Below are 27,210 nucleotides of genomic sequence, written 5' to 3'. Positions count from 1 at the left end.
TTTGAGAACCAGAAAAGCCAAAGGCAATCACCATATTTCCAATAATAAACCCTTTATTGAATGAACATAATTTATGATTTATAGCACTGTAATGCCTTTTCCAGATATTTATATGAGCACTTACTGATGATGATCATATTTTTTCTTGACAAGTGCCCGGCACTATGAAATCTTTAAGATATAACAAACACCAGTTGACTTTGACATTTTGCCTTGTGATATCCCAATATCTTGAATATTCTACTTTTTTTTGCTACTACGTTATGATATTGTGTGTACATTTTTGCGCTTGAAAATTGCCTATGGTTTTGACCTAATAAGTTTCTGTCATGCTATTCTGTATGCTTAGTCCGATCCCTAGAAACAAGTTTTCATTTAATGGGTAAATGATTTAAATGCAAGATATTAATCCATATTCATCATTTACAGAAAGCAGTACCGTGTAAAAGAAATAAATTAAACAACCACAGTGGTTTACTATGAAATGGAAATTTCACAGTCAGAATGAGCGAAAGAAAATGCAATACCTTGTCATGATGAGTAAATGGATCAGAATTAACAAAGATTACCAAAATACAGTATATGCTCTGTGTTATAGCAACCTTGACAAATTACTTTTCTTTCAGAATATGACGCAGTTGCGGCGGACTGTCGAGCGGAGCTATGTATGTTAATTTTAGTGATGAAGTATACTAGAAGTAAGAAACTTAGTAATATATGAAATGATGACGCTGATGAATGATGCTGATAAATAATGAATAATGAACTAATTTTGCAGAGGATAACAAATGATGGTGTTTAGTTATATGAAGAAAATAGTAATGGATAATGAAGTTTTTTTTCTTTTTTGAGGATGAGGAGAATGATGAAGATTATGTAGTTATTTAAGTATTTGTGATAGTTCTATTTGACAGTATATCGTATATTGCGTAGTGTAATGATTGAATGTTTTGGAAAGGGACAGCTAGAGTACATGCATATTAAGCAGATATGTCATTACCTGTTAATTAGAAGTTTACCACTCTTCTCCATAATATATATTTCTTCTTTCATATTAATAATCCACTTTGTATTTTTTCCAGGAGCACCTTTTCATGACATTAAAATGTCGTTATGTTATATGCTACAAGCACTTAGTTATTAAACTTGTTCTAGTACTTGGATTTATATTTTACCCAGTTGTCTCTATCAATCATGAATGTGATCGCATATACTCTACTTGTTTGATAACCTTGATACAGATGACTCATGATGAATGATGCTGAAAATCCTTATTTCCAGCAATAAGTCAAAGCAAATATTTTCTTTCCCCAGCAATTGACTATTGATCCCAACGCAACGAATTGCTAGCACAAAAAATTATTACTAGTCCCAACTAATACCAGTTTACAACTAAATATTGCTACCAGTTTAAGATATATTTCTGGTCCTAAATATAATGCAAATTTTTCTGATGTATTAATTCCATTAAGTCTATGTATTGTTGGACTAAACACCTAGAGTACTAGTTCCAATGTCTTACGTTTTAAATATGTCTTATTTCACTTGCATGAAATCAAATATAGTCACTAGCAGCTTGTTGCTACACGCAATAACTCCTGTTTTGAATGATGACTTCTGAATAATGTATAATAAATGCTTTGCAACTGGCCAATGAGTGCCAATAATTATTGAAATGAGATGACTTATGAATAATGTTTTGTAATACTCCATACATGGTTTGTAACTGGCCAATGAGTGCCAATAATTGTTCAAATCGGATGACTCACTAGTGTAGTTCCGAATCATGACTGGCATAAGAATTAATGTATCCATCACCTTCTGACCTCATTACCACCAATTACTGCAATATCCGTATGTCCTGTCCATCCTCCCATTCATGGAGCACTCTATTTGGGTTTTGCACTAATGCTACGTTGATGTAAGAGTATGGATTCTACAAGAATGTGTTGTTGATATCAAGCTGTCCACCACCTTGAACGACAGAGATGTTATTATGAACTTACTGTTTGGTGTACCTAATGTATTACCAAAATGATAACATACATTATTAATACAACATTTCAGTGTCTTAGCTACACTGATAAATACTTCATGGAAGAGAACTTCAGATTGTGTCACTTGGTGTTGTGCTTCTGTAGAAAGATATGGACTTTTAGTGCAGCTATTTGCAACACACTGTGCTACAACCATGATACTATCGTTCCCATTCCGTTCCTAGTTCTCGTAAAAATGCTGAAGACTTATACAGTGCGTGTGCACTTCATTTCATTTGTTAATATGATCAGTTCTCCTAAACGTGCTAAAGATTTTTACAGTGCTTGTGCACATTATTTCATTTCTTAATGCGTTCAGTTCTTGTAAAAATGCTAAAGACGTATACAGTGCATGTGCACTCTATTTCATTTCTTAATATGTTCTGTACTTCTATTATTTGTCAGTAATACTCTGTGACTGTAGACTTAGTAAACTAAATAGGTTACAGAAAAATTTGTTGCTCATGGCAAGTCCAATTGACTTAGCATTGCTGCCAGTAAGAGGTCCATGACTAAGGATTTTATTGCTAGCACACTTGAGCAGATGTAACTTTGATGGATCGCTCACGCGCTGTCTGCGATATGTATGCTACAATAGAATCGCAGACCAGAGAGCAGTGTGGGAAGCAGTAGTAGTAGTAGCTCGCAGTCGGGCGGCTGGGTCAGGTCGCTCTTACAGAGCAGTTATCTAGTTGTATAGCTCACAGAGAGCACTTGTGTCCTGTATGGAATTACCAAGGTCGGTCATGGAGAACGATGGCGGTGCCTGAGCGATGTAGTCTAAGGTAAAAGCAAAAATTGTTATTATTTATTGCCGCGCGCATATGTAATTAGTAACAACTCATTTTGTACTATTGTTATGTCAAAGTCACATGTAAATAATTTTCAATAATTTTTCAATAATAATCTTTCTTATAAAGGTATCTTTTACAGTCATTCATCTGAATTTAAAGTTCTTACTGAATTCTCCTATCCGGAGTCATGCCAATTATCGTAAATAGAATCAGTTGTTTTTCGTACGTAACAAAATCTAGTGGACAGCATTGTACTGGGCTGTAGCAGAAAAATTTGTTATAGGAGCAGATATATAAGCGTTATCCGGCGACATAATTGAGGTAAGAATCTTCAGTTTATTCAGAATAACTTTTCAGGGCAATGACACAGCACTGCTGACGTCTAGATTTTCCAGTTTAGATTCACAGTCAGTTAATTACTGAAAGGTTACATATGAGTCACATTTTTATTTCGAGGTTAGATCATTAATCCATTAATGATGAACGTCGCTCATGACGGTACATGAGTCACAATATTATCTGTTCAGAAGTCATAGTAACTGAATATGGCGCCTTGCTAGGTCGTAGCAAATGGCGTAGCTGAAGGGTATGCTATACCGTCGTCTCTGCAATTGAGAGCGTATGTAGTCAGTGAACCATCGCTAGCAAAGTCGGCTGTACAACTAGGGTGAGTGCTAGGGAGTCTCTCTAGACTAGACCTGCCGTGTGGCGGCGCTCGGTCTGCAATCACTAATAGTGGCGACACGCGGGTCCAACGTACACCAACGAACCGCAGCCGATTTAAAGGCTACCACCTAGCAATTGTGGTGTCTGGCGGTGACACCAGTTTCAGCTATGCAATGTCCAGCTTTCTGTGAGAGAAAATGGATCGAAACGTGTTAATGTCGGTTTAGCTGCTGACACAGACGTCGAAGTCATGGTACGAAAACAAAAAGTATTTCTGTGTTCCCAGCAATAATCATACTATGCCCCGATGAATTACACCAAAAAACAATGTTTCAAACTGCATATGAACCAACATTACATGAACCCACTCCAATGGTCGAAAGTCGACGTGGTCTTCCTCCAGTACAGACGACAAAACTTTACACCGATTCGTGGAAGCGACTTCGGTAGATGGTCACCTGATCGAGAGGACCAAGTATATATACCACATATGGTCAATGTCAACACGGAGACGGTATTCGTTTCCCGATGTATCAGAAGAGAGTGGCACGGATAAAATCTTGCTGAGTTCTGTACCAGTCAACGTTAGCGATGTTTTTATAGTTCATGTTTAGTCCGTTGGAAGTTGCAAAAATGACAAGGATAGAGGGAGAGAGAATTTGCTGTCAACGAAGACTCGGACACCGTTACGATGTCGTATTTCTAGCGCAGTAATCATAGGATCATGATAAAGGAGATTAGGACATGTACAGAGTGATATTTATAGACGGTCATTCGATATCGATGAATTTTAGGGATTATGCCACCGAAGCTCTTTGCGCAGTCCGCGTTTACTCTGCATTGTTGTGAATTTCGTCCTGTACGTTAGTGTGCTATTTTTCTCGTTGTGATAGCTCTTTACGTGTCAGCCTTCTGACTAACGGAACAGTGCTGTTGAAACGTAATGGGATTTCGAGAATCCTTTACTTGGACATCTCTTATTCGTCGAAATCACGTGGATTCGAATGCTATATATCAAAGACTGAAAGATACGTGGGAATACGGCACGTAAACGAGACTCTCATGATAGGTGAATTGTGAGGTGTGTTCTATACCCTTCTTCTAAGTATTGTGGGTAAATATATTAGAACCTCTCACATATAACTCGCGTAGTGACTGCAGTGAGTAAATTAGGGGCTAATACAAAGGTTTCTACAGAGTGATAATCAGCAGCAGAATTTCCATCTTTCGAATTCTCAATAAATGAGAGACAAGATCTTCCGTGAGTTTTGAGAATCCATAAAGAGATGGATCTTAAGACGTAGACTAAATTTACATTTAAATCTCATGCTACGATATAGTGTGTTGCGGAGGATACCCTATACCAGCACTGGTCTTTCTCTTTCCTATTCCGTTCGCAAATAAAGCGCGTTAAAAGGTTACATATATTCCCTCCAATGAGGGCCAGTTTCTCGTACCTTATCTTCGTGACCCTTATGCGAAATGTACGTTGACGCCAATAGAAACCTCCTGTCATCAGCTACAAATACCGGTTCACACTAGCGATCCTCGAAAGGAATATCGTCTTCCCTGCAGGGATTCCCATTTGAGTTCTCGAAGCATCCAACCACTAATTTGCTTGGAGTCCATAGCAACGCTTCCATAGGGTTGCATTCTGAGGGAAACCTAGGTCTGCACAGTTGTATGCATTTGGGGTCAGTGGACAGGTATTTTGCTATTGCTCACTGCGGTAGCCTTTCCAGGATATTTCGAAAACACTTCTCAGAACGTTTTGCTTAGCAGGAGGAACGAGGGGAATCATACTGTTCAACATCCTGGTATTACCCCGGCGCCATTTAAACACCTAGTCCCAATGAGACGATTAGGACAACTTTTGCGAGCCTATTATCATTAACAGCTGCGTGGAATTGTGAGTGGTGGGTTGTCGGCCGGGAGAGGAACAGCTCTGATGCGTGAGCAGAGCTTTGTGACCCAATGGTTCAAATGCTTCAAATGGCTCTGAGCACAATGGGACTTACCTTCTGAGGTCATCAGTCCCCTAGAACTTATAACTACTTAAACCTAACTAACCTAAGGGCATCATCACACACATTCATGCCCGAGCCAGGATTCGAACCTGCGACCGTAGCGGTCGCTCGGTTCCAGACTATCGCCTAGAACCGCTTGGCCACTCCGGCAGGCTGACCCAATGGTGGTGGTGCAGCAGTTCACATGCGATCCAGTGGCTCAGGCGTCACGAAAGTGGAGAAGAAACACACTTCTGCCCCATAGACCGACAGATCTCAGCACGATTACTTCGGAAGCAGTAAACCGGAATTCTAAATGATTTACTTCCACTAGCATGACAGGGAAACCGAGAGACAGAATGCAATTAGCACTGGAAGTCATACACTACTTGACTACGGTTAACAGCCATTTTGGCATCAGAGGAAGTGACTACCTAGTCTGTGGGAAGCCTCCAGAGCCATAACAGAAACATCTGTGTTACCCAGAGAGTGTAGTCCGACCGCACGAAAAAATCACTCTCAATGCAGGGGGACTCTCATAATTAATGTAATTAATTAGCCTACCAGCTTCGTACCTATGACGTGCTACCTGGCAGGTGAAAGCGAGGTCAAGAGTATCGCGGATGTGATTCAAGAGTTGGAGCGGTAATCAGACGTTTTTTCGTTGGAGTAGGATCTCTCCAACCTGCACAGGGAGAAGTGAGCATCGTAATAAAATCTGATATACACTACTGGCCATTAAAATTCCTACACCACGAAGACGACGTGCTACAGACGCCAAATTAAACCGACAGGAAGATTATGCTGCGATATGCAAATCATTAGCTTTTCAGAGCATTCACACAAGGTTGGCGCCGGTGGCGACACGTACAACGTGCTTTCATGAGGAAAGTTTCCAACCGATTTCTCATACACAAACAGCAGTTGACTTGCGTTGCCTGGTGAAACGTTGTTGTGATGCCTCGTGTAAGGAGGAGAAATGCGTACCATCACGTTAGCAACATTGATAAAGGTCGTATTGTGGCCTATCACGACTGCGGTTCATCGTATCGCGACTTTGCTGCTCGCGTTGGTCGAGATCCAATGACTGTTAGCAGAATATGGAATCGGTGGGAACAGGAGGGTAATACGGAACGCCGTGCTGGATCCCAACGGCCTCGTGTCACTAGCAGTCGAGATGACAGGCATCTTATCCGCATGGCTGTAACGGATCGTGCAGCCACGTCTCGATCCATGAGTCAAGAGATGGAGACGTTTGCAAGACAACAACTATCTGGACGAGCAGTTCGACGACGTTTGCAGCAGCATGGACTGTCAGCTCGGAGATCAAGGCTGCGGTTACCCTTGACGCTGCATCACAGACAGGAGCGCCTGCGATGGTGTACTCAACGACGGTTCTGGGTGCACGAATGGCAAAGTCATTTTTTCGGAGGAATCCGGGTTCTGTTTACAGCATCATGATGGTCGCATCCGTGTTTGGCGACATCGCGGTGAACGCACATTGGAAGAGTGTATTCGTCATCGCCATACTGGCGTAACTCCCGGCGTGATGGTATGGGGTGCCATTGGTTACACGTCTCGGTCACCTCTTGTTCGCATTGACGGCACTTTGAACATTGGACCTTACGTTTCAGATGTGTTACGACCCGTGGCTCTACCCTCCATTCGATCCCAGCGAAACCCTTCATTTCAGCAGTATAATGCACGACTGCACGTTGCAGGTCCTGTACGGGCCTTTCTGGATACAGAAAATGTTCAACTGCTGCCCTGGCCAGCACATTCTCCAGATCTCTCACCAATTGAAAACGTCTGGTCAATGGTGGGCGAGCAACTGGCTCGTCCCGATACGTCAATCACTACTCTTGATGAACTGTGGTATCGCGTTGGAGCTGCATGGGCAGCTGTACCTGTACACGCCATCCAAGCTCTGTTTGACTCAATGCCCAGGCGTATCAAGACCGTTATTATGGCCAGAGGTGGTTGTTCTGGGTAATGATTTCTCAGGATCTATGCACCCAAATTGCGTGGAAATGTAATCATATGTCAGTTGTAGTATAATATATTTGTCCAATGAATACCCGTTTATCATTTGCATTTCTTCTTGGTGTAGCAATTTTAATGGCCAGTAGTGTATAATCGACTTGATATTGTAATACATAGAGTAAACCTGATATTTAGAACTTCTATGTGCTGTTACCTCGAGAGACTTCAAAGGTGACGAGACATTTATCTAGTTTAAGTGAGTTCGAACGTGGGGACCCATTATGTGACAGAAGTAGAGCATGCTCTTAACACTCTGCCATGAGCCAAAAACGAGTTTCATATTGTGGTCCTGTAACGCACGACATGGCAGATAAGAACAGATTTTTCTACCTGGTGAAGGGACACTTAGAGGAAATATAGCCTATGTCGCAGTGTTGTATAGGATTTTCGCAACAAATAACGGTACATTACTGATGTGAAAATGCTTGTATGGTTGTTTCTTCTACTTTCGATAACAGCTCGTATATAAGGGAGGAATCTTCATTTCACGTGAGAAATTCGAGGAGTATTGAAAAAACAACATTCCTGTTTCGGATGTTTTAAATTGAGGGGTTTATGCAAGTGGTAGGCCCTCAGTTAGCCCAACTCGCACCACATTGTGCCAAGGCCAGGTCAAGATTGGCGTTGGGCGACCACAAGTGGAGGGTTCAGAGGGCGGTTCCTCAGCTGACTGGCTCTTCAGGTACACAGTATACTCCGTACATGGCAACGGACTAGACTGGTTGTGAATGGTCAGATCAATTTTACTTCTTGAGATGCTGTATTCAGACAGATAATGGGCACCACATCCGTAAAAAAATATCCTATGCTATATATCCCACGTTTCTGTTTGCTAGGATGCGACTTGCAAGTTGTAACTAGGTATAAGTGTGTTTCATTCTCAAAAAATGTTGCTATAAGAGTCCTGAATATACGGACACGCTGGGACAGTGAGTCACCTAATATTATACCCCATCCTAATGTTCCTTCCAGCAGCCACTATTCACTTGTAGAACGGCAGGAGGCTGCTCACCTGTACTTCAGTGATAGCTTGCTCTCCTCTTATTATTACTCATGTGTCCTATATAGCATGTTAGCAACATACTACAGGTTACTGAACTGCACGTAATAGTGTAGCAGGGTTCAAGAGAGTATACTCCAACTAATTACAGAATACTTACATTAAAGCATTCTTTATAAGTGTTGCTGCCATTGCAGCTTCACATCTTAAAATGACAACATGCATACCTGATATAATTAAAAACAGCTGTTCATCACTCGTGGCAACTGTAATTGGACAATGGTCATAAAACGGCATTTTTTCTTCTTCTTGTTGTCACACATTTTCCATCAGTTTCAGTTTAATTATTGTATAATTTGTTGTTATTACCCATTACCGTTATAATGACGGGAAAACTGAAATTGTCTGTCATTAGTCTGATATCATTTGTGGCCCATGGTTTGACCGATGGCGATATTCCTTGTAATTTGGTCCGTGTGCGGACATGTATTGGAATAGAAAGATTTTGAGACAGTATCTAGGGTTGGCAATCCATTGCAGAGTCCCAGCATTATGAAGTATTACATAAAATTACATCGTTTAGTTTACATAACGTCAGCTGACCTCTTTCAAGGTATATATCATCGTTAAAGTCCCATTGGTCTAACTATAAGGCGAGCTGTGTTGCTGTCAGCTACGTAATTTTAAGTACGTTTACATCTTAATCGTTAAATTTTTATTACAACATGTAGATTTCTAGTTATTAAATTTTAACGGCATAACGCCTTTAGTAAGACGATAACTTTACATTTAGTAATTTTAGTGGGTAGTTCCTGATGAAAATATTGTTTTATTATCACTGCCTCTTCTCTACATTAAAATATATTATCTGTTTTAAGACTATCGCTCAATTACACTGACAACGAACAACGAAAAGCTGTCTTTAATTATGTCATGCGTGGATAGAGAGATATTAACGACGTCTGAAGCCGTATTGGCACCAGCACTAGTCAGGAATGTTTTAAGGTATGCACTTTGTAAATAATTCGTGTATGTACTTTTGAGCCCTGCTACAGCGTTACGCGCACCAGTATAAGCTGTTGTATGTTGTTAACATCAGAAGAAATCAGATTTGTATGTCAAACTGGACGAATGGCTAGATTATCAGACGAAACCTGTAATCCATCGAGATAAAGCAGATTTCTTATACGATCTTCACTTCATGAATTTTCAGTCTGCTACATACATAAAAAATTTACAACAGAAGCATATCCCCTGGTTGACAATGTCATCAAACTCGAAGGTTACTAGAGATCAATCTCAAGGCTCTCGTTGGGTGATGATGGGCAATAATTCAGCCTTGCCTTATGAAGCGAACCATCCCATCATCGGCCTTACGCGTTTTAAGAAAATTTACATCTGGACTATCGGATGGGGATTCGATCGGCCGTACACCCGGGAACGCGAATAGCGTGTTTAACCACTGCTTCAGCCACACCACTCGGTTTTATAGCTGGGAATTTGCCACTCACTAAGCGACGGCACAAAGTCAGCGTTACGAAGCAAATGATAATCGTGAATCGGAGATATTAAGCTGAGTGAAAACCGTCACGTCACGTTGACAACACTTATCTCAGGGTGGCTGCGTTGTGCGACACAAAGGTTTGGCTGATTGCCGTCTTTTGTTCGTCAGTTTCTTTAAAAATAGACTCTGCTTGAGCATTATTGGTCAGCCTAGATCTCAGTTACTTAACGGTGGTAGTCAAAATCCAGTACGGTCTGTTCCTGTCGTTCCATAGCCAGGCTGTTAACTTTTAGCTATTAGATAACGGCTTTAACGGCAACTACATTCAGCATATCAGGAACTCTTGGCTAAGTGAAAACCGTTTTAACGAAAGCTAGAGTTAACAGTCGTACTAAGAACAGAATATTTTAATCTTAATGTTGCATTTCACTATCATATTTCACTGTCTTCCTACAAGAAAACTACTTATCATCACCACTCAGTAATAAGCGATACTACAAGAAATGACAAAGCACATCACTTGAAGATCGAATCAATGAAACGAAATGATCGTATGTCATTATTGGGGGGTAGACACCGCCTACTGAGCAGGCGAGTGCAGGTCTTTTCATTTCACGTCACTTCGGGACCTGTGCATCGTGTCTACAGGTTACAAAATTTAAATACAGCGAGGCAATTGATTTTCGATTCCCTTTGTATTACTTTGAGTAACATGAATCGCAACAACAGGAGACGTCCGTCTTTCAGAAACGTAATCATTTTAGCCGCAGATGTAACTTGACAATAATTTAGTTGTCGATTAGAAATAGCAAAGGGTCCATTACTAGGAAAGATGCTAGTCCGCAACATCTTCTACGTCATGTGTTATCGTGCTTGCTTGTCAAATGTTATATTAAGTTTCGTTTATTCAGTTTGTTGCTCCCGTGCGTGAATGAACAACCTGGAAAATTTTTCTTCTGTATCTCTTAGCTGTCAACCTCTGAATGTGCAAGTAAAATTTGATTCTTCCTTCCCCGAACGAGTCGCAGATTCTGCCTTTGTGCTTCAATATTTCTGATACCTTCCTATGATTTTCCCTTCATGCCATTTCCTCCCCTCTTTGTTGGTCCGAAAATTGTAACGATTTTTCATTCCTTTTTCACAGTATGTATAATTTCATACACGCTAATTTCTGTTCTTCCTACTTCATACAGTGATTCAGGAAGTACCGCTATGTTGTACTGTTTCATTTTACGATGATGGACGTGGATCATTTGTTGTAAGGCGTCTATGAGTGTTCAGATAACGTAATTTAATCCCTGACTTCCAGTGATTGCTCTTAAGTGCACTGTCCCCTCAGTAAGTGACTGGAAGAGCTGTATAAAAATACAAAACATCTACAAAGTCTGTACTTCTTTGTTTATTTTGGTGCTGTCCTAGAACTAGAACTATTGTCAAGTGGAGCTGGCGCTCTTGCTTCGCGAACGGGACGCTGGGAATCACTGAAACAAGATGGCAGCACCCTTGTACAGATCCCCCAACATGGAGCAGCTTGGCGTCGTTAGAAGAAGGGTTGAAACCACTCGGCATTCAGCGTCGGGTAGTAGTGCAATAGAGTGAAAGTAGTTTAAGTCGAACACAAGTGTTCGAGTGGGCATATCATTTCAAACGACCTGTAACACCTGCTCAAGTTTTCTACCATCCAGGACGCTCTGTCTGTGGAGTCACAGTGAACATGATTGCGAGAGTTGATGAGATGACACGGGAAAACAGGCGTATGACGAACCATATTGCAGGAACGATGAACATTAGTGTCAGATTAGTCCACTATATTCTCCATGTCGTACTGATGTTCAAAAAAGTATGTACTAGATGAGTTTCAAAACATTTGACATCAGAAATGAAAGGAAGGCACATCGGTGTGTGAAAGGAGCACAGAAGTTCATCTGCTTAGCGCAGCCCCCTTATGCACCGGAAATTACTCCTCTATATTATCACATTTTTAAGCCACTGGAAAAAGCTTCTAGTGGCTCAAGGTTCGCTGATGATGAGGATGTCTAGGCAGCAGTGCATAACTGGTTATGCGCTTGCCACCAAGAATTGTTTGCACCTGGAACTAAGAAGCTTGTCCAGCACTGGCATAAATACTTAGGACCTAAGGGGGATTAGGTTGAAAATTAAATGTGTGTTGTATTCCATCCTGGTAATAGAGTCCATAAATCCGTTTCTTAAATTGAATGACGTCTTATTTCAAACGAGAACTACCACAACTTTGACTATGTTGTGAATATGGGTAGATACTGCCGTGACAGTCTCTCCAACTACTGAGTATGCTCTTGCAATTTCCTGTCGTTGTTTGGATTACGTAATTTCTAGTTTTTATTTTGAATTCTGTATTTTGGGCTCTGAAGGCGAGAGTGCGGTCAAGCGTTACTCTCAGGTATTTTGGTTGAGGGTTTATCTCAATATTTGGTTTGTGAAAGTGATTCTGGGTGCATAGTGTGCCTGATTGTTGTTTAGGTAGAAGCAGGCTGTCTCTGTCTTCATGGCGTTAGATTTTAGTCGCCATACTTGGAAATATTCATCCATCTTCTTCAGTTCGTTTTCAAGAGTAATCTCTAATGTTTCGAAGTCGACTTATTGGCTAATTAAACATGTGTCGTCGGCGTAAATGAACTTTTAGAGTGGGTGTTTGGTAGGTCAGATTTGTAAATATTGAAGAGCAGAGGCGAAGAACTTATCCCTGGAGTGATCATATTGATAAAAGCACTGAATATCAGTGAATATCATTGTATTGCACGGAGAATATCACACTGCCCTGAGTGGAATGCGTAATTTCTAATAAATGTTCACCAACCTTGAGTCTTCTAGTTGTTGTCCCCTGCACAGAAAACAGCACGCAGGTCGTGAATCCGTCATTTTAAGGCTGTAAGAAACTCTTAGAGAGGAACTGTTATTTCAGAAATGATTACATTTCCAATACATTTGTTTGTATGGTATGCCACTCGCTTTTTATCAGCGGAACACGTGAAACTGCACAATTACATTCTACCTTAGTCACAAATAATTTCTTTTTTCAATAAATTAATGAATTGCGTATCTCCGTAATTACTGTCACACTGTCTCAACTATACAAATAACCATACAGTGCTAATAAAGTCTTAACTAACACCGACCGCGGCAGACAACATGTCTGTCGAACCCGCTCTGATCTCGCTGCCGAACCTCTTCGCCCGTCATCCCAGTTAGACGCGATCTGAAGATCACCAAAGTGCTTCGTCTGCCTTCTCGTTAAGCAGTTGTTTATTATTCTGTTGGTTCTTAATATCTGTGAAATAATGGAATGATACGACACTATTGAGAGGTGATTTAAATAAGAAATGCACGTAAATGCGCTGTCTAATTTGTCTAATATTAATAATAAATTATTACCATTTTGGCGCGCAGCTTCCGAACGCGGGAGCCAATCGCGGAGAAGGACCACAATTTAGGTGCTCTTTCTCACGGTACCCGTACCGAACAAACCATGTGTTATCCGTAACTCACACCACATTACGTCATCAACTCACTGCAGCCTTCTCAATTGCTCTAACAACAGCTACTTGGAGCCAAATGTGATGGATGTAACGCCAAAAGCATTACACAAAGTTTAAACAGATTGTAAATCGTACTCTGGACTAGTATGTGCCTAGTAAGTGGATTACGGACATAATAAACCCACCGTAGTTTAATAACAAAATCCAAAAAATACTGAGAAGTCAAAGGTTGTTGCACTCTCGATTCAAATGAGAACGCGCAAATAACGACAGGCAAAGATTAGTAGAGATTCGTGCGTCTGTGAAAAGATCTATGCGCGAGGCATACAACAGCTACGATGTCATACCATGGCTAAAGATATGGCGAAGAACCCAAAAAAATTATGGTTCTACGTAAAATTGCTAAGCGGTTCTAAGGCTCCAACTCAGTTACTCGTTGACCAGTCTGGTTTGATGGTAGAAGACAGCAAACGGAAGCCTAGAGTTTGAAATTCCACGTTTAAGAAATCGTTCACTCAGGAGAATCGTACTAACGTACAGTCGTTTGACCATCGCACTGATTCCTGTATGGATGACATAACAATAAGCATCCCTGGCGTAGAGAAACAAACCAAAGAGTTGAAGCCGGCCGCGGTGGCCGAGCGGTTCTACGTGCCTCAGTCCGGAACCGCGCGACTGCTACGGTCGCAGGTTCAAAACCTGCCTCTGGCATGGATGTGTGTGATGTCCTTAGGTTAGTTAAGTTCAAGTGGTTCTAAGTTCTAGGGGACTGATGACCTCAGATGTTAAGTCCCATAGTGCTCAGAGCCATTTGAACCATTTTGAACCAAAGAGTTGAAAACAAATACGTTGCCATGTCTGAAAGGAATTGTAATTCTGTTTTACAAAGAGTACTCCATGTCTTACTTATTTTACATTTATCGCGAATCTCACCACTAGCGCAAAGTGCCAAGCAACTAGAAGAAAGCGCAGGTGACCCCTATATATAAGAAGGATATGAGACCGGATCCGCAAAATTACAGACCAATATTCTTAACATCGCTTTGCTGTAGAATTCTAGAGCAAATTCTGAATTCGAATATAATAAATTTCCTGGAGACCGAAAAGCTCATTTTCACGAATCAGCACGTGTTTAGAAAGCACAGCTGATCTTAAACCCAACTGGTCCTATTCTCACATGATATACTGCGACCTACGGATGAAGGGCTACAGGCTCATTGCTTTTTTCTAGATTTCCGGAAAGCATTCGACACACTACCCTCTGCAAACTGTTAACTGGTTCGAAGACTTCTTAAGTAATACAACCCAGTATGTTTCCCTCGATGGCCAGTGTTCATCCGAGACAGGGATCACACCAGGAGTGGCCCAGGGACTCCTGCTATTTTCTGTATACGTAAGTGATCTGGCAGATAGTGTGGGCAGCAACCTGCTGTTGTTCGCTGATGATGCTGTGGTGTTCAGCAACGTGTCGAAGATAAGTGACTGTAGGTTGTTACAAGACGACCTAGTCAAAATTTCTGTTGGTGTGATGTATGTCAGCTGGCTCTTAATGTAGAACAATGTAAGTTAATGAGGATAAGTAAGAAAAACAAACCCGTAATGTTCGGGTACAGCATCATTAGTGTCCTGTTTGAAACAGTGACATCGTTCAAATATCTGGGCGTAACGTTGTGAAGCGATATGAAATGGAACGAACATGTGAGGTTCGTTGTAGGGAAGGTGACTGGTCGACTTCGGTTTATTGGGAGAATTTTAGGAAAGCGTGGTTCATCTGTAGAGACAGCATATAGGACGCTAGTGCTACCTATTCTTAAGTACTGCTCGAGTATTTGGAATCTGCACAAGGTCGGACTGAAAGAAGACATCGAAACAGTTCAGAGGCGAGCTGCTATATTTGTTGCCAGTAGGTTCGATCAGCATGCAAGTGTTACGTACATGCTTTGGGAGCTAAAGTGGGAATCCTTCATGTGTTTATATGTACTAGAACAAAACTATTGTAAAATACCCTAATACATAAAATTAGTTCGTTTGGGTTAATAACGTCAGCAGATTCCTTTCATGCTAGATATTATTGTTTAAGTCCTGTTGGTCTAACCATAAGGCAGGCTGTATTACTGTCAACTACGTAATTTTAATTACATATACATCTTGCTTGTTAAATTATTATTAGAGCACATACATTTGCAGTTATTAAATTTTGATGGCATGAGACGATAATTTTACGTTTAGTAATTTTAGTGGATAATTCCTGATGAAAATATTACTTTATTTTCACTGTCTCTACTCTATATTGAAGTATATTTTCAGTTTGGTGAACATCGTTTAGTTAGACTGGCCACGAACGATGAATAGCTGTCTTTAATTACGCCATGTGTGGATAGAAAGATTTTAACCATTTGTGAAACCGTAATGGGACCAACACTAATCAAGACTGTTTTATGAGATGTGTTGTGTAATTAATTCCTGTATATAGTCTTGAGCCTGCTACAATACTGTGTAAACCTCTATAAGCGGTTGTATGTTGCTAGCATGTGAAGAAATCTGTATTACATCTTATTCGTAAGAACGCCTAGATTTTCAGCAAAAATTGTAATCCATCCTGATAAAGAGGATTTCTTATGCGATCTTTACGTCATGAATTTTCAGTCCACAACAAAAATAAAAAAAAATTACTACAGACGCATCTCCCCTAGTTGACAATGTCGATGATCTTCAGGGTTATTAGAGATGGATCCCGAACTGTCGCTGGGGAGTGATGGGGAAAAATTCAGCCTTGCCTTTTCAAATGAACCATCCTATCATTACCATAAGCGTTTTAAGAAAGTCTACGTCTGCACGACTGGACGGAGATTTGACCGGTCTAGCCCCAAAGACGCGTCCGGCGTGTTTAAGCACTGCTTCAGCCTCTACAAAACTAGACTCTAGTTGAGCGGTATTGTTCTGTCTCGAGGTCACTTAGTTAACGGTTGTAGCAGTAGCTAATTCCGTCAGGTTCTGTCGTTCCATTGCCATGTTCATAACTTTTATCTAATAGATAACGACTTACTCGCAGCCACATTCAGCTTATTAGGAACGCTTGGATAACTGAAAACTGTTTTAACGTAATCTACACTTAGCGGTCTTCGTAAGAAGAGAATATGTTAATCTCTGTGTTGTATTTCACTTTCACATTTCAGTAATTTTCTGCAAGAAAAGTACTATCATCACCACTCAGTAACTAAGCGATACTACGAGAAATGACTAACCACATCACTTGGAGTTCGAAACAATGAAACGAAATGATCGTATGGCGTTATTGACAATGAGACCTCGCATATTGGGCCACTGAGTGCAAGTCTGATTATTTGGCGTCTCTTCGGCGACTTGCGCATCGTGTCGACAGTACTTTAGTTCAACAGGTTACAAAGTTTAAATACAGCGAGACAATCGATTTTCGCTTTCCTTTATATTACTTTGCTTAATCGCTACAACGGAAGACGCGGGAGTAACACGACAACAATTTAGTTGTTCATTATATATCGCGATTGGTCTGTTACTAATAAAGGTGCTATTTCGCAACATCTTTCATATCATTGCTGTATGTTATATTCAGTTTCGTTTATTCAGTTTGCTATTCCCCTGCATGAATAGAGAACCTCGAAAATTTTTCTCAAGATTCTATTATCTTTCATCCTGTGAATGTGCCAGTAAAATGTGATTGTTCCTTTCCCGAACGAGTCCCATATTCTGCCTTGCGTTTCCATATTTGTGATACCTTTGTGTTTCCATATGTCCCTCCAGTGATTGCTCTTAAGTGCACTGTCCAGTCATAAATAACTGGTAAAGTAGTATAAAAATACGAAACTTGGACAAAGCTGGTGCTTCTTTGTCATATTTTGGTGCTGTCCTGGAACTACGTCGATACTACTGGCCGTTAAAATTGGTACATCATGACGATGACGTGCTACAGACGCAAAATTTAACCGACAGGAAGAAGATGCTGTGATATGCAAATGATTGGCTTTTGAAAGCATTCAAACAAGGTTGGCACCGGTGGCGACACTTACAACGTGCTGACATGAGGAAAGTTTCCAAACGATTTCTCATACAAAAACAGCAGTTGAATGGCGTTGCCTGGTGAAACGTTGTTGTGATGCCTCGTGTAAGGTGGAGAAATGCGTATCGTCACGTTTCCGACTTTGACAAAGGTCGGATTGTAGCCTATCGCGATTGCGGTTTATCGTATCGCGACATTGCTGCTCGCGTTGGTAGAGATCCAATGACTGTAGGCAGAATATGGAATCGGTGGGTTCAGGAGGGTAATACGGAACGCCGTGCTGGATCCCAAGGAGATCATGGCTGCTGTTACCCTTGACGCTGCATCACAGACAGGAGCACATCCGATGGTGTACTCAACCACGAACCTGGGTTCACGAATGGCAAAACGTCACTTTTTCCGATGAATCCAGGTTCTGTTTACAGCATCATGATAGTCGCATCCGTGTTGGGCGACATCGCGGTGAACGCACATTGGAAGTGTTGTGTCTAGACAAGGCAGCCTAGACACAATGAGAGGAAGCCGAAAGGCACGCGCTTAAACTCACGCAGGCTGGCGTGAGGTCTGAAACAGGATACGTAATGAATGCTATAAAGAAAAGTACGTAGCTTCTGGAATACTTAACTTTAATCCAGATTTGTAGAACATCGCTCTTGATGATACATTAATAGAATCTCAATATCTATACTGGTAATGGCGCCTTGCTAGGTCGTAGCAAATGTAGCTATAGGCTATGCTAACTATCGTCTCGTGAAATGAGAGCGTAATTCTCAGTGAACCATGGCTAGCAACGTCGGCTGTACAACTGGGGCGAGTGCTAGTACGTCTCTCTAGACCTGCCGTGTGGCGGCGCTCGGTCTGCAATTACTGACAGTGGCGAAACGCGGGTCCGACGTATACTAGCAGACCGCGGCCGATTTAAAAGCTACCACCTAGCAAGTGCGGTGTCTGGCGGTGACACCACAGGAAGCGTGTATTCGTCATCGCCATATTGGCGTATAGCCCGGCGTGATGGTATGGGGTTACATGTCTCGGTCACCTCTTGTTCGCATTGACGGCACTTTGAACAGTGGACGTTACATTTCAGATGTGTTACGACCCGTGGCTCTACACTTCATTCGATCCCTGCGAAACCCTACATTTCAGCAGGATAGTGCACGACCGCATGTTGCAGGTCCTGTACGGGCCTTTCTGGATACAGAAAATGTTCGACTGCTGCCCTGGCCAGCACATTCTCCAGATCTCTCACCAATTGAAAACGTCTGGTCAATGGTGGCCGAGCAACTGGCTCGTCACAATACTCCAGTCACTACGTCACAATACTCCAGTCACTACTCTTGATGAACTGTGGTATCGTGTTGAAGCTACATGCGCAGCTTTACCTGTACACGCCATCCAAGCTCTGTTTGACACAATGTCCAGGCGTATCAAGACCGTTAATACGCCCAGGGGTGGTTGTTCTGGATACTGATTTCTCAGGATCTATGCACCCAAATAGCGTGAAAATCTAATCAGATGTCAGTTGCAGTATAATATATTTGTCCAATGAATACCCGTTTATCATCTGTATTTCTTCTTGGTGTAACAATTTTAATGGACAGTAGTGTATTATCGGACAGAGCTGGCGCACCTGCATCACAAACGGGATGCTTTGAGTCACTGAAAGAAGATGGCATCACCCTCGCATATTTGCACCAACATGGAGCAGCTGAGCAGCATTAGATTTGTTTTAGCTGAAGGGTTGAAACCAGTCGACATTCAACGTCGCATGGTAGCCCAATTGGGCTAAAGTAAATGGGCAGATAATTTTAATCTACGTGGTACAAGTGTCGAAGATTCCTAACACACAGGACGCTCTGACTGTGCTGTCACAGAGAACAACATTGCGACAGTTGATGAGAGGGTACGGGAAAACCGGAGTATTACGTTGAATGATGTTGCAGAAACGATGAACATTAGCGTGGGATCAGACTACTATATTGTTCATGCCACCGTGACGTTTAGCAAAATGTGTATAAAGTGCTTTCCAAAACATTTCCCATCAAAATTAAAGCAAGGTACATGGATGTGTGGGTGGAGCACTTAATTTCGTCTGCTTACCCCACCCCCTTAGTCACCGGATCTGGCCCCTTCAGACATTTTTAAGCCACTGAAAGAAGCTCTTAGTAGCTCCAAGACCACTGCTGATATACACTCCTGGAAATTGAAATAAGAACACCGTGAATTCATTGTCCCAGGAAGGGGAAACTTTATTGACACATTCCTGGGGTCAGATACATCACATGATCACACTGACAGAACCACAGGCACATAGACACAGGCAACAGAGCATGCACAATGTCGGCACCAGTACAGTGTATATCCACCTTTCGCAGCAATGCAGGCTGCTATTCTCCCATGGAGACGATCGTAGAGATGCTGGATGTAGTCCTGTGGAACGGCTTGCCATGCCATTTCCACCTGGCGCCTCAGTTGGACCAGCGTTCGTGCTGGACGTGCAGACCGCGTGAGACGACACTTCATCCAGTCCCAAACATGCTCAATGGGGGACAGATCCGGAGATCTTGCTGGCCAGGGTAGTTGACTTACACCTTCTAGAGCACGTTGGGTGGCACGGGATACATGCGGACGTGCATTGTCCTGTTGGAACAGCAAGTTCCCTTGCCGGTCTAGGAATGGTAGAACGATGGGTTCGATGACGGTTTGGATGTACCGTGCACTATTCAGTGTCCCCTCGACGATCACCAGTGGTGTACGGCCAGTGTAGGAGATCGCTCCCCACACCATGATGCCGGGTGTTGGCCCTGTGTGCCTCGGTCGTATGCAGTCCTGATTGTGGCGCTCACCTGCACGGCGCCAAACACGCATACGACCATCATTGGCACCAAGACAGAAGCGACTCTCATCGCTGAAGACGACACGTCTCCATTCGTCCCTCCATTCACGCCTGTCGCGACACCACTGGAGGCGGGCTGCACGATGTTGGGGCGTGAGCGGAAGACGGCCTAACGATGTGCGGGACCGTAGCCCAGCTTCATGGAGACGGTTGCGAATGGTCCTCGCCGATACCCCAGGAGCAACAGTGTCCCTAATTTGCTGGGAAGTGGCGGTGCGGTCCCCTACGGCACTGCGTAGGATCCTACGGTCTTGGCGTGCATCCGTGCGTCGCTGCGGTCCGGTCCCAGGTCGACGGGCACGTGCACCTTCCGCCGACCACTGGCGACAACATCGATGTACTGTGGAGACCTCACGCCCCACGTGTTGAGCAATTCGGCGGTACGTCCACCCGGCCTCCCGCATGCCCACTATACGCCCTCGCTCAAAGTCCGTCAACTGCACATACGGTTCACGTCCACGCTGTCGCGGCATGCTACCAGTGTTAAAGACTGCGATGGAGCTCCGTATGCCACGGCAAACTAGCTGACACTGACGGCGGCGGTGCACAAATGCTGCGCAGCTAGCGCCATTCGACGGCCAACACCGCGGTTCCTGGTGTGTCCACTGTGCCGTGCGTGTGATCATTGCTTGTACAGCCCTCTCGCAGTGTCCGGAGCAAGTATGGTGGGTCTGACACACCGGTGTCAATGTGTTCTTTTTTCCATTTCCAGGAGTGTAGAAGTCCAGGCAGCAATACATAACTGGTCGTGCAAACGCCACCAAGAAATTTTTGCACCTGGAATTGAGAAGCTTGTCCAGCACTGGCATAAATGGTTAGAACCTGAGATGGCTTACGTTGAAAATTAAATATATGTTCTACGCCATCTGCGTAATGTAGTCCTTAATTCGCGTTTTTTATTGAATGACCTTTTATTTCAAATGAGAACTTACACAACATTCACTAGGTAGTGATTGTGGCTAGATACTACTGTGACAGTCTGTCCACGAACTGCATATTTTCGTGGGATTTTAAATTTTTTTGTTGTGGGTTGGCAGGAGAGCCAACACCGGTTTACCGAAAGGCACGCGTTTTAGCTCACGCAGGCTGGCGTGAGGTCAGGAACAAGACAAGGAAGTTAGACTTTAGAAAAAACGGACGTTGCTGGTGGAATACTTACTTTAATCCATAAATGGTGAACATCGCTCTTGACGGTACATTATTCATAATCTCAATAGTAACTGGTAATGGCGCCTTGCTAGGTCGTAGCAAATGACGTAGCTGAAGGCAATGCTAACTATCGTCTCGGCAACTGAGAGCGTATTTTGTCAGTGAACCATCGCCAGCAAAGTCGGTTGTACAACTGGGGCGAGTGCTAGGAAGTCTCTCTAGACCTGCCGTGTGGCGGCGCTCGGTCTGCAATCACTGATAGTGGCGACACGCGGGTCCGACGTATACTAACGGACCGCGGCCGATTTAAAGGCTACCACCTAGCAAGTGTGGTGTCTGGCGGTGACACCACATTTTTCATGTTGTGTTTGTTTGTTGTACTTTTCTTGCGAGAATTTCGAAATACTCAGCAAATCCCGGCCCTTTCTCGCTGAATCTGTTTCCATTTTTCATACCAGTTAGGATTCCTGTTGCTGCTTCTCCCACTACATGATAATTTGTTAAAGATTAATGTTGTCTACTTTTGTTTATGCCACCAAAGAGAACCGCAGCATGATTACTCTGGCTTGAACGACAGAGATGTGGCAAAAAAAAATTTTTGTATTCGTGGAAGGCACTTGTTGTAGTAAATGTTTCATGTTGTTTAGAAACCTGTTTCCATTTCTGTGATTCTTACAAGAGTTCTTCATCCAGTCCTTTGGATGTAATTCACTCACTCAGATATTTAAAACTACACTCCTGGAAATGGAAAAAAGAACACATTGACACCGGTGTGTCGGTCCCACCATACTTGCTCTGGACACTGCGAGAGGGCTGTACAAGCAATGATCACACGCACGGCACAGCGGACACACAAGGAACCGCGGTGTTAGCGTCGAATGGCGCTAGCTGCGCAGCATTTGTGCACCGCCGCCGTCAGTGTCAGCCAGTTTGCCGTGGCATACGGAGCACCATCGCAGTCTTTAACACTGATAGCATGCCGCGACAGCGTGGACGTGAACCGTATGTGCAGTTGACGGACTTTGAGCGAGGGCGTATAGTGGGCATGCGGGAGGCCGGGTGGACGTACCGCCGAATTGCTCAACACGTGGGGCGTGAGGTCTCCACAGTACATCGATGTTGTCGCCAGTGGTCGGCGGAAGGTGACCGTGCCCGTCGACCTGGGACCGGACCGCAGCGTCGCACGGATGCACGCCAAGACCGTAGGATCCTACGCAGTGCCGTAGGGGACCGCACCGCCACTTCCCAGCAAATTAGGGACACTGTTGCTCCTGGGGTATCGGCGAAGACCATTCGCAACCGTCTCCATGAAGCTGGGCTACGGTCCCGCACACCGTTAGGCCGTCTTCCGCTCACGCCCCAACATCGTGCAGCCCGCCTCCAGTGGTGTCGCGACAGGCGTGAATGGAGGGACGAATGGAGACGTGTCGTCTTCAGCGATGAGAGTCGCTTCTGCCTTGGTGCCAATGATGGTCGTATGCGTGTTTGGCGCCGTGCAGGTGAGCGCCACAATCAGGACTGCATACGACCGAGGCACACAGGGCCAACACCCGGCATCATGGTGTGGGGAGCGATCTCCTACACTGGCCGTACACCACTGGTGATCGTCGAGGGGACACTGAATAGTGCACGGTACATCCAAACCGTCATCGAACCCATCGTTCTACCATTCCTAGACCGGCAAGGGAACTTGCTGTTCCAACAGGACAATGCACGTCCGCATGTATCCCGTGCCACCCAACGTGCTCTAGAAGGTGTAAGTCAACTACCCTGGCCAGCAAGATCTCCGGATCTGTCCCCCATTGAGCATGTTTGGGACTGGATGAAGTGTCGTCTCACGCGGTCTGCACGTCCAGCACGAACGCTGGTCCAACTGAGGCGCCAGGTGGAAATGGCATGGCAAGCCGTTCCACAGGACTACATCCAGCATCTCTACGATCGTCTCCATGGGAGAATAGCAGCCTGCATTGCTGCGAAAGGTGGATATACACTGTACTGGTGCCGACATTGTGCATGCTCTGTTGCCTGTGTCTATGTGCCTGTGGTTCTGTCAGTGTGATCATGTGATGTATCTGACCCCAGGAATGTGTCAATAAAGTTTCCCCTTCCTGGGACAATGAATTCACGGTGTTCTTATTTCAATTTCCAGGAGTGTATTCACTTGCTTGTTGTTTCATATCTGTTGTCTAATTGTATTCTTTTGTCCTTGACATTTCGCATTACATCCAATTTCATCTAAACGAGTTTACGAACCAGTTTGTTCTGCAATTCCTTTTAGTATCTTGATTTGTTCTGTTGCTTTTACAAAGCTTCTTTTCTGATGACTATATCATCCTTCAAATTACTACTATTGTTAGTATCGTTGTAGTCGCTGATGTACTGGCCGCACGTCTCACGGAGGAACACTGAAACTTGAGGAAACCATAACCAGCGCACATCTCTGTGGCAAGCTTGGCGACCGCTTATCCGTGCGTGTTAGCATGACATTGTCCGCTGAGTGGTCAGCGCGACGGAATGTCATGCATAACGGCCCGGGTCGGAGATTTACTCCGCTCAGGGACTGGGTGTTGGGTTGTCATTGTCATCATCATTATTTCATCCCCTTCGACACGCAAGTCGCCGAAGTGGCGTCATCTCCAAAGACTTGCACCAGGCGAACGGTCTAGCCAGAGGGAGGCCCTAGCCAAACGGCATTTACATTTGTTTTTAGCATAACATTCTGTATTATTTATCTCTGCCGTGTGGCATGCTAACGTGTAAGAAAAACGGTGCGCAGATAAACACTTAACTGTTGGTTACTTTTCTTTCGCTGCGCTCCTCAAATACTCGAAACAAGTCAGTAATATGTTTACCAACTAGTGAAGGTGACAAGACGATGACACTCTGTATTTCATCTCACTTGAGTAGTAGCGCATTTTGTAATGAATTCATCCAAGTGATTATGCTAACTACTAAACAAGAGAATAAGCCTTAATTTTGATTGACAATTTCTAGGACGGATACCCCAACATTAAAACTGAAGACATTAAAGCTGAAGAAACTGCAAAAAGGTGGGAATTTAAGGAGATGGGACCTGGATAAACTGTGTAAACTAGAGGTTGTACAGAGTTTCAGGGAGAGCATAAGGGAACAATTGACAGGAATGGGGGAAAGAAATACAGTAGAAGAAGAATGGGTAGTTTTGAGGGATGAAGTAGTGAAGGCAGCAGAGGATCAAGTAGGTAAAAAGGCGAGGGCTAGTAGAAATCCTTGGATAACAGAAGAAATATTGAATTTAATTGATGAAAGGAGAAAATATAAAAATGCTGTAAATGAAGCAGTCAAAAAGGAATACAAACGTCTCAGAAATGAGATCGACAGGAAGTGCAAAATGGCTAAGCAGGGATGGCTAGAGGACAAATGTAAGGATGTAGAGGCTTATCTCACTAGGGGTAAGATAGATACCGCCTACAGGAAAATTAAAGACACCTTTGGAGAAAAGAGAACCACTTGTATGAATATCAAGAGCTCAGATTGGAACCCAGTTCTAACCAAAGAAGGGAAAGCAGAAAGGTGGAAGGAGTATATAGAGGGTCTATACAAGGGTGATGTTTTTGAGGACAATATTATGGAAATGGAAGAGGATGTAGATGAAGATGAAATGGGACATATGATACTGCGTGAAGAGTTTGACAGGGCACTGAAAGACCTGAGTCGAAAGAAGGCCCCGGGAGTAGATAACATTCCATTAGAGCTACTGAAAGCCTTGGGAGAGCTAGTCTTGACAAAACTCTACCAACTGGTGAGCAAGATTTATGAGACAGGCGAAATACCATCAGACTTCAAGAAGAATATAATAATTCCAATCCCAAAGGGAGCAGGTGTTGACAGATGTGAAAATTACCGAACTATCAGTTTAATAAGTCACGGCAGCAAAATACTAACGCGAATTCTTTACAGACGAATGGAAGAACTAGTAGAAGCCGACCTCGGGGAAGATCAGTTTGGATTCCGTAGAAATATTGGAACACGTGAGACAATACTGACCCTACGACTTATCTTGGAAGCTAGATTAAGGAAAAGCAATCCTACCTTTTTAGCATTTGTAGACTTAGAGAAAGCTTTTGACAATGTTGATTGGAATACTCTCTTTCAGATTCTGAAGGAGGCAGGGGTAAAATACAGGGAACGAAAGGCTATTTACAATTTGTAGAGAAATCAAATGGCAGTTATAAGAGTTGAGGGGCATGAAACGGAAGCAGTGGATGGGAAGGTAGTGCGACAGCGCTGTAGCGTCTCCCCGATGTTATTCAATCTGTATATTCAGCAAGCAGTGAAGGAAACAAAAGAAAAATTCGGAGTAGGTATTAAAATCGATGGGGAAGAAATAAAAACCTTGAGGTTCGCCGATGACATTGTAATTCTGTCAGAGACAGCAAAGGACTTGGAAGACCAGTTGAACGGAATGGACATTGTCTTGAAAGGAGGATATAAGATGAACATCAACAAAAGCAAAACGAGGATAATGGAATGTAGTCGAATTAAATCGGGTGATGCTGAGGGAATTAGATTAGGAAATGAGACACTTAAAGTAGTAAAGGAGTTTTGCTATTTGTAGAGCAAAATAACTTATGATGGTCGAACTAGAGAGGATATAAAATGTAGACTGGCAATGGCAAGGAAAGCGTTTCTGAAGAAGAGAGATTTGTTAACATCGAGTATAGGTTTAAGTGTCAGGAAGTCGTTTCTGAAAGTATTTGTATGCAGTGTAGCCATGTATGGAAGTGAAACATGGACGATAACTAGTTTGTAAAAGAAGAGAATAGATGCTTTCGAAATGTGGTGCTACAGAAGAATGCTGAAGATTAGATGGGTGGATCACATAACTAATGAGGAGGTGTTGAATAGGGTTGGGGAGAAGAGAAATTTGTGGCACAACTTGGCTAGAAGAAATGATCGGTGGTAGAACATATTCTGAGGCATCAAGTGATCACCAGTTTAGTATTGGAGAGCAGCGTGGAGGGTAAAAATCGTAGAGGGAGACCAAGAGATGAATACACTAAACAGATTCAGAAGGATGTAGGTTGCAGTAGGTACTGGGAGGTGAAGAAGCTTACACAGAATAGAGTAGCATGGAGAGCGGCATCAAACCAGTTTGTGGACTGAAGACCACAACAACAACAACAAATTAATCAATTCAGATGTGTTTTTGACTTGTAAAACAGTACTATTCACTTTCCTTTCTCTGTAAGATCATGAGTCGAAAACTTAAAAAAGTTTAAGTTTTACATATTTATTAATTTATACGACAATTTATGAAAATCTAGTACAATTAATACATAAATGTCTTTAATGGCAGCGTGAGCCTAACGCTTTATTTTTAAAAAATTTCAATATTTGCCTTCAATTTAACTGGGTTTAGCATCAGATCTCCTCCATCAGTAATTTTTTCCCGTTACCTACCAAAAACTTTCTCGCGATAGTCCATAATACAGGGTAAGTCACATGTTTGTCTCTCTGCAGCCAGAATTTCTGATACCCCTTTTTCTAACCTGTACCTTAAGTTCTCGTTAGTGGTTACTCCGA

This window comes from Schistocerca serialis, chromosome 6, assembly GCF_023864345.2.
Source record: "Schistocerca serialis cubense isolate TAMUIC-IGC-003099 chromosome 6, iqSchSeri2.2, whole genome shotgun sequence".
NCBI classification, from domain to species: Eukaryota; Metazoa; Arthropoda; class Insecta; order Orthoptera; family Acrididae; genus Schistocerca; species Schistocerca serialis.
This window is presented reverse-complemented; position numbering follows the sequence as displayed.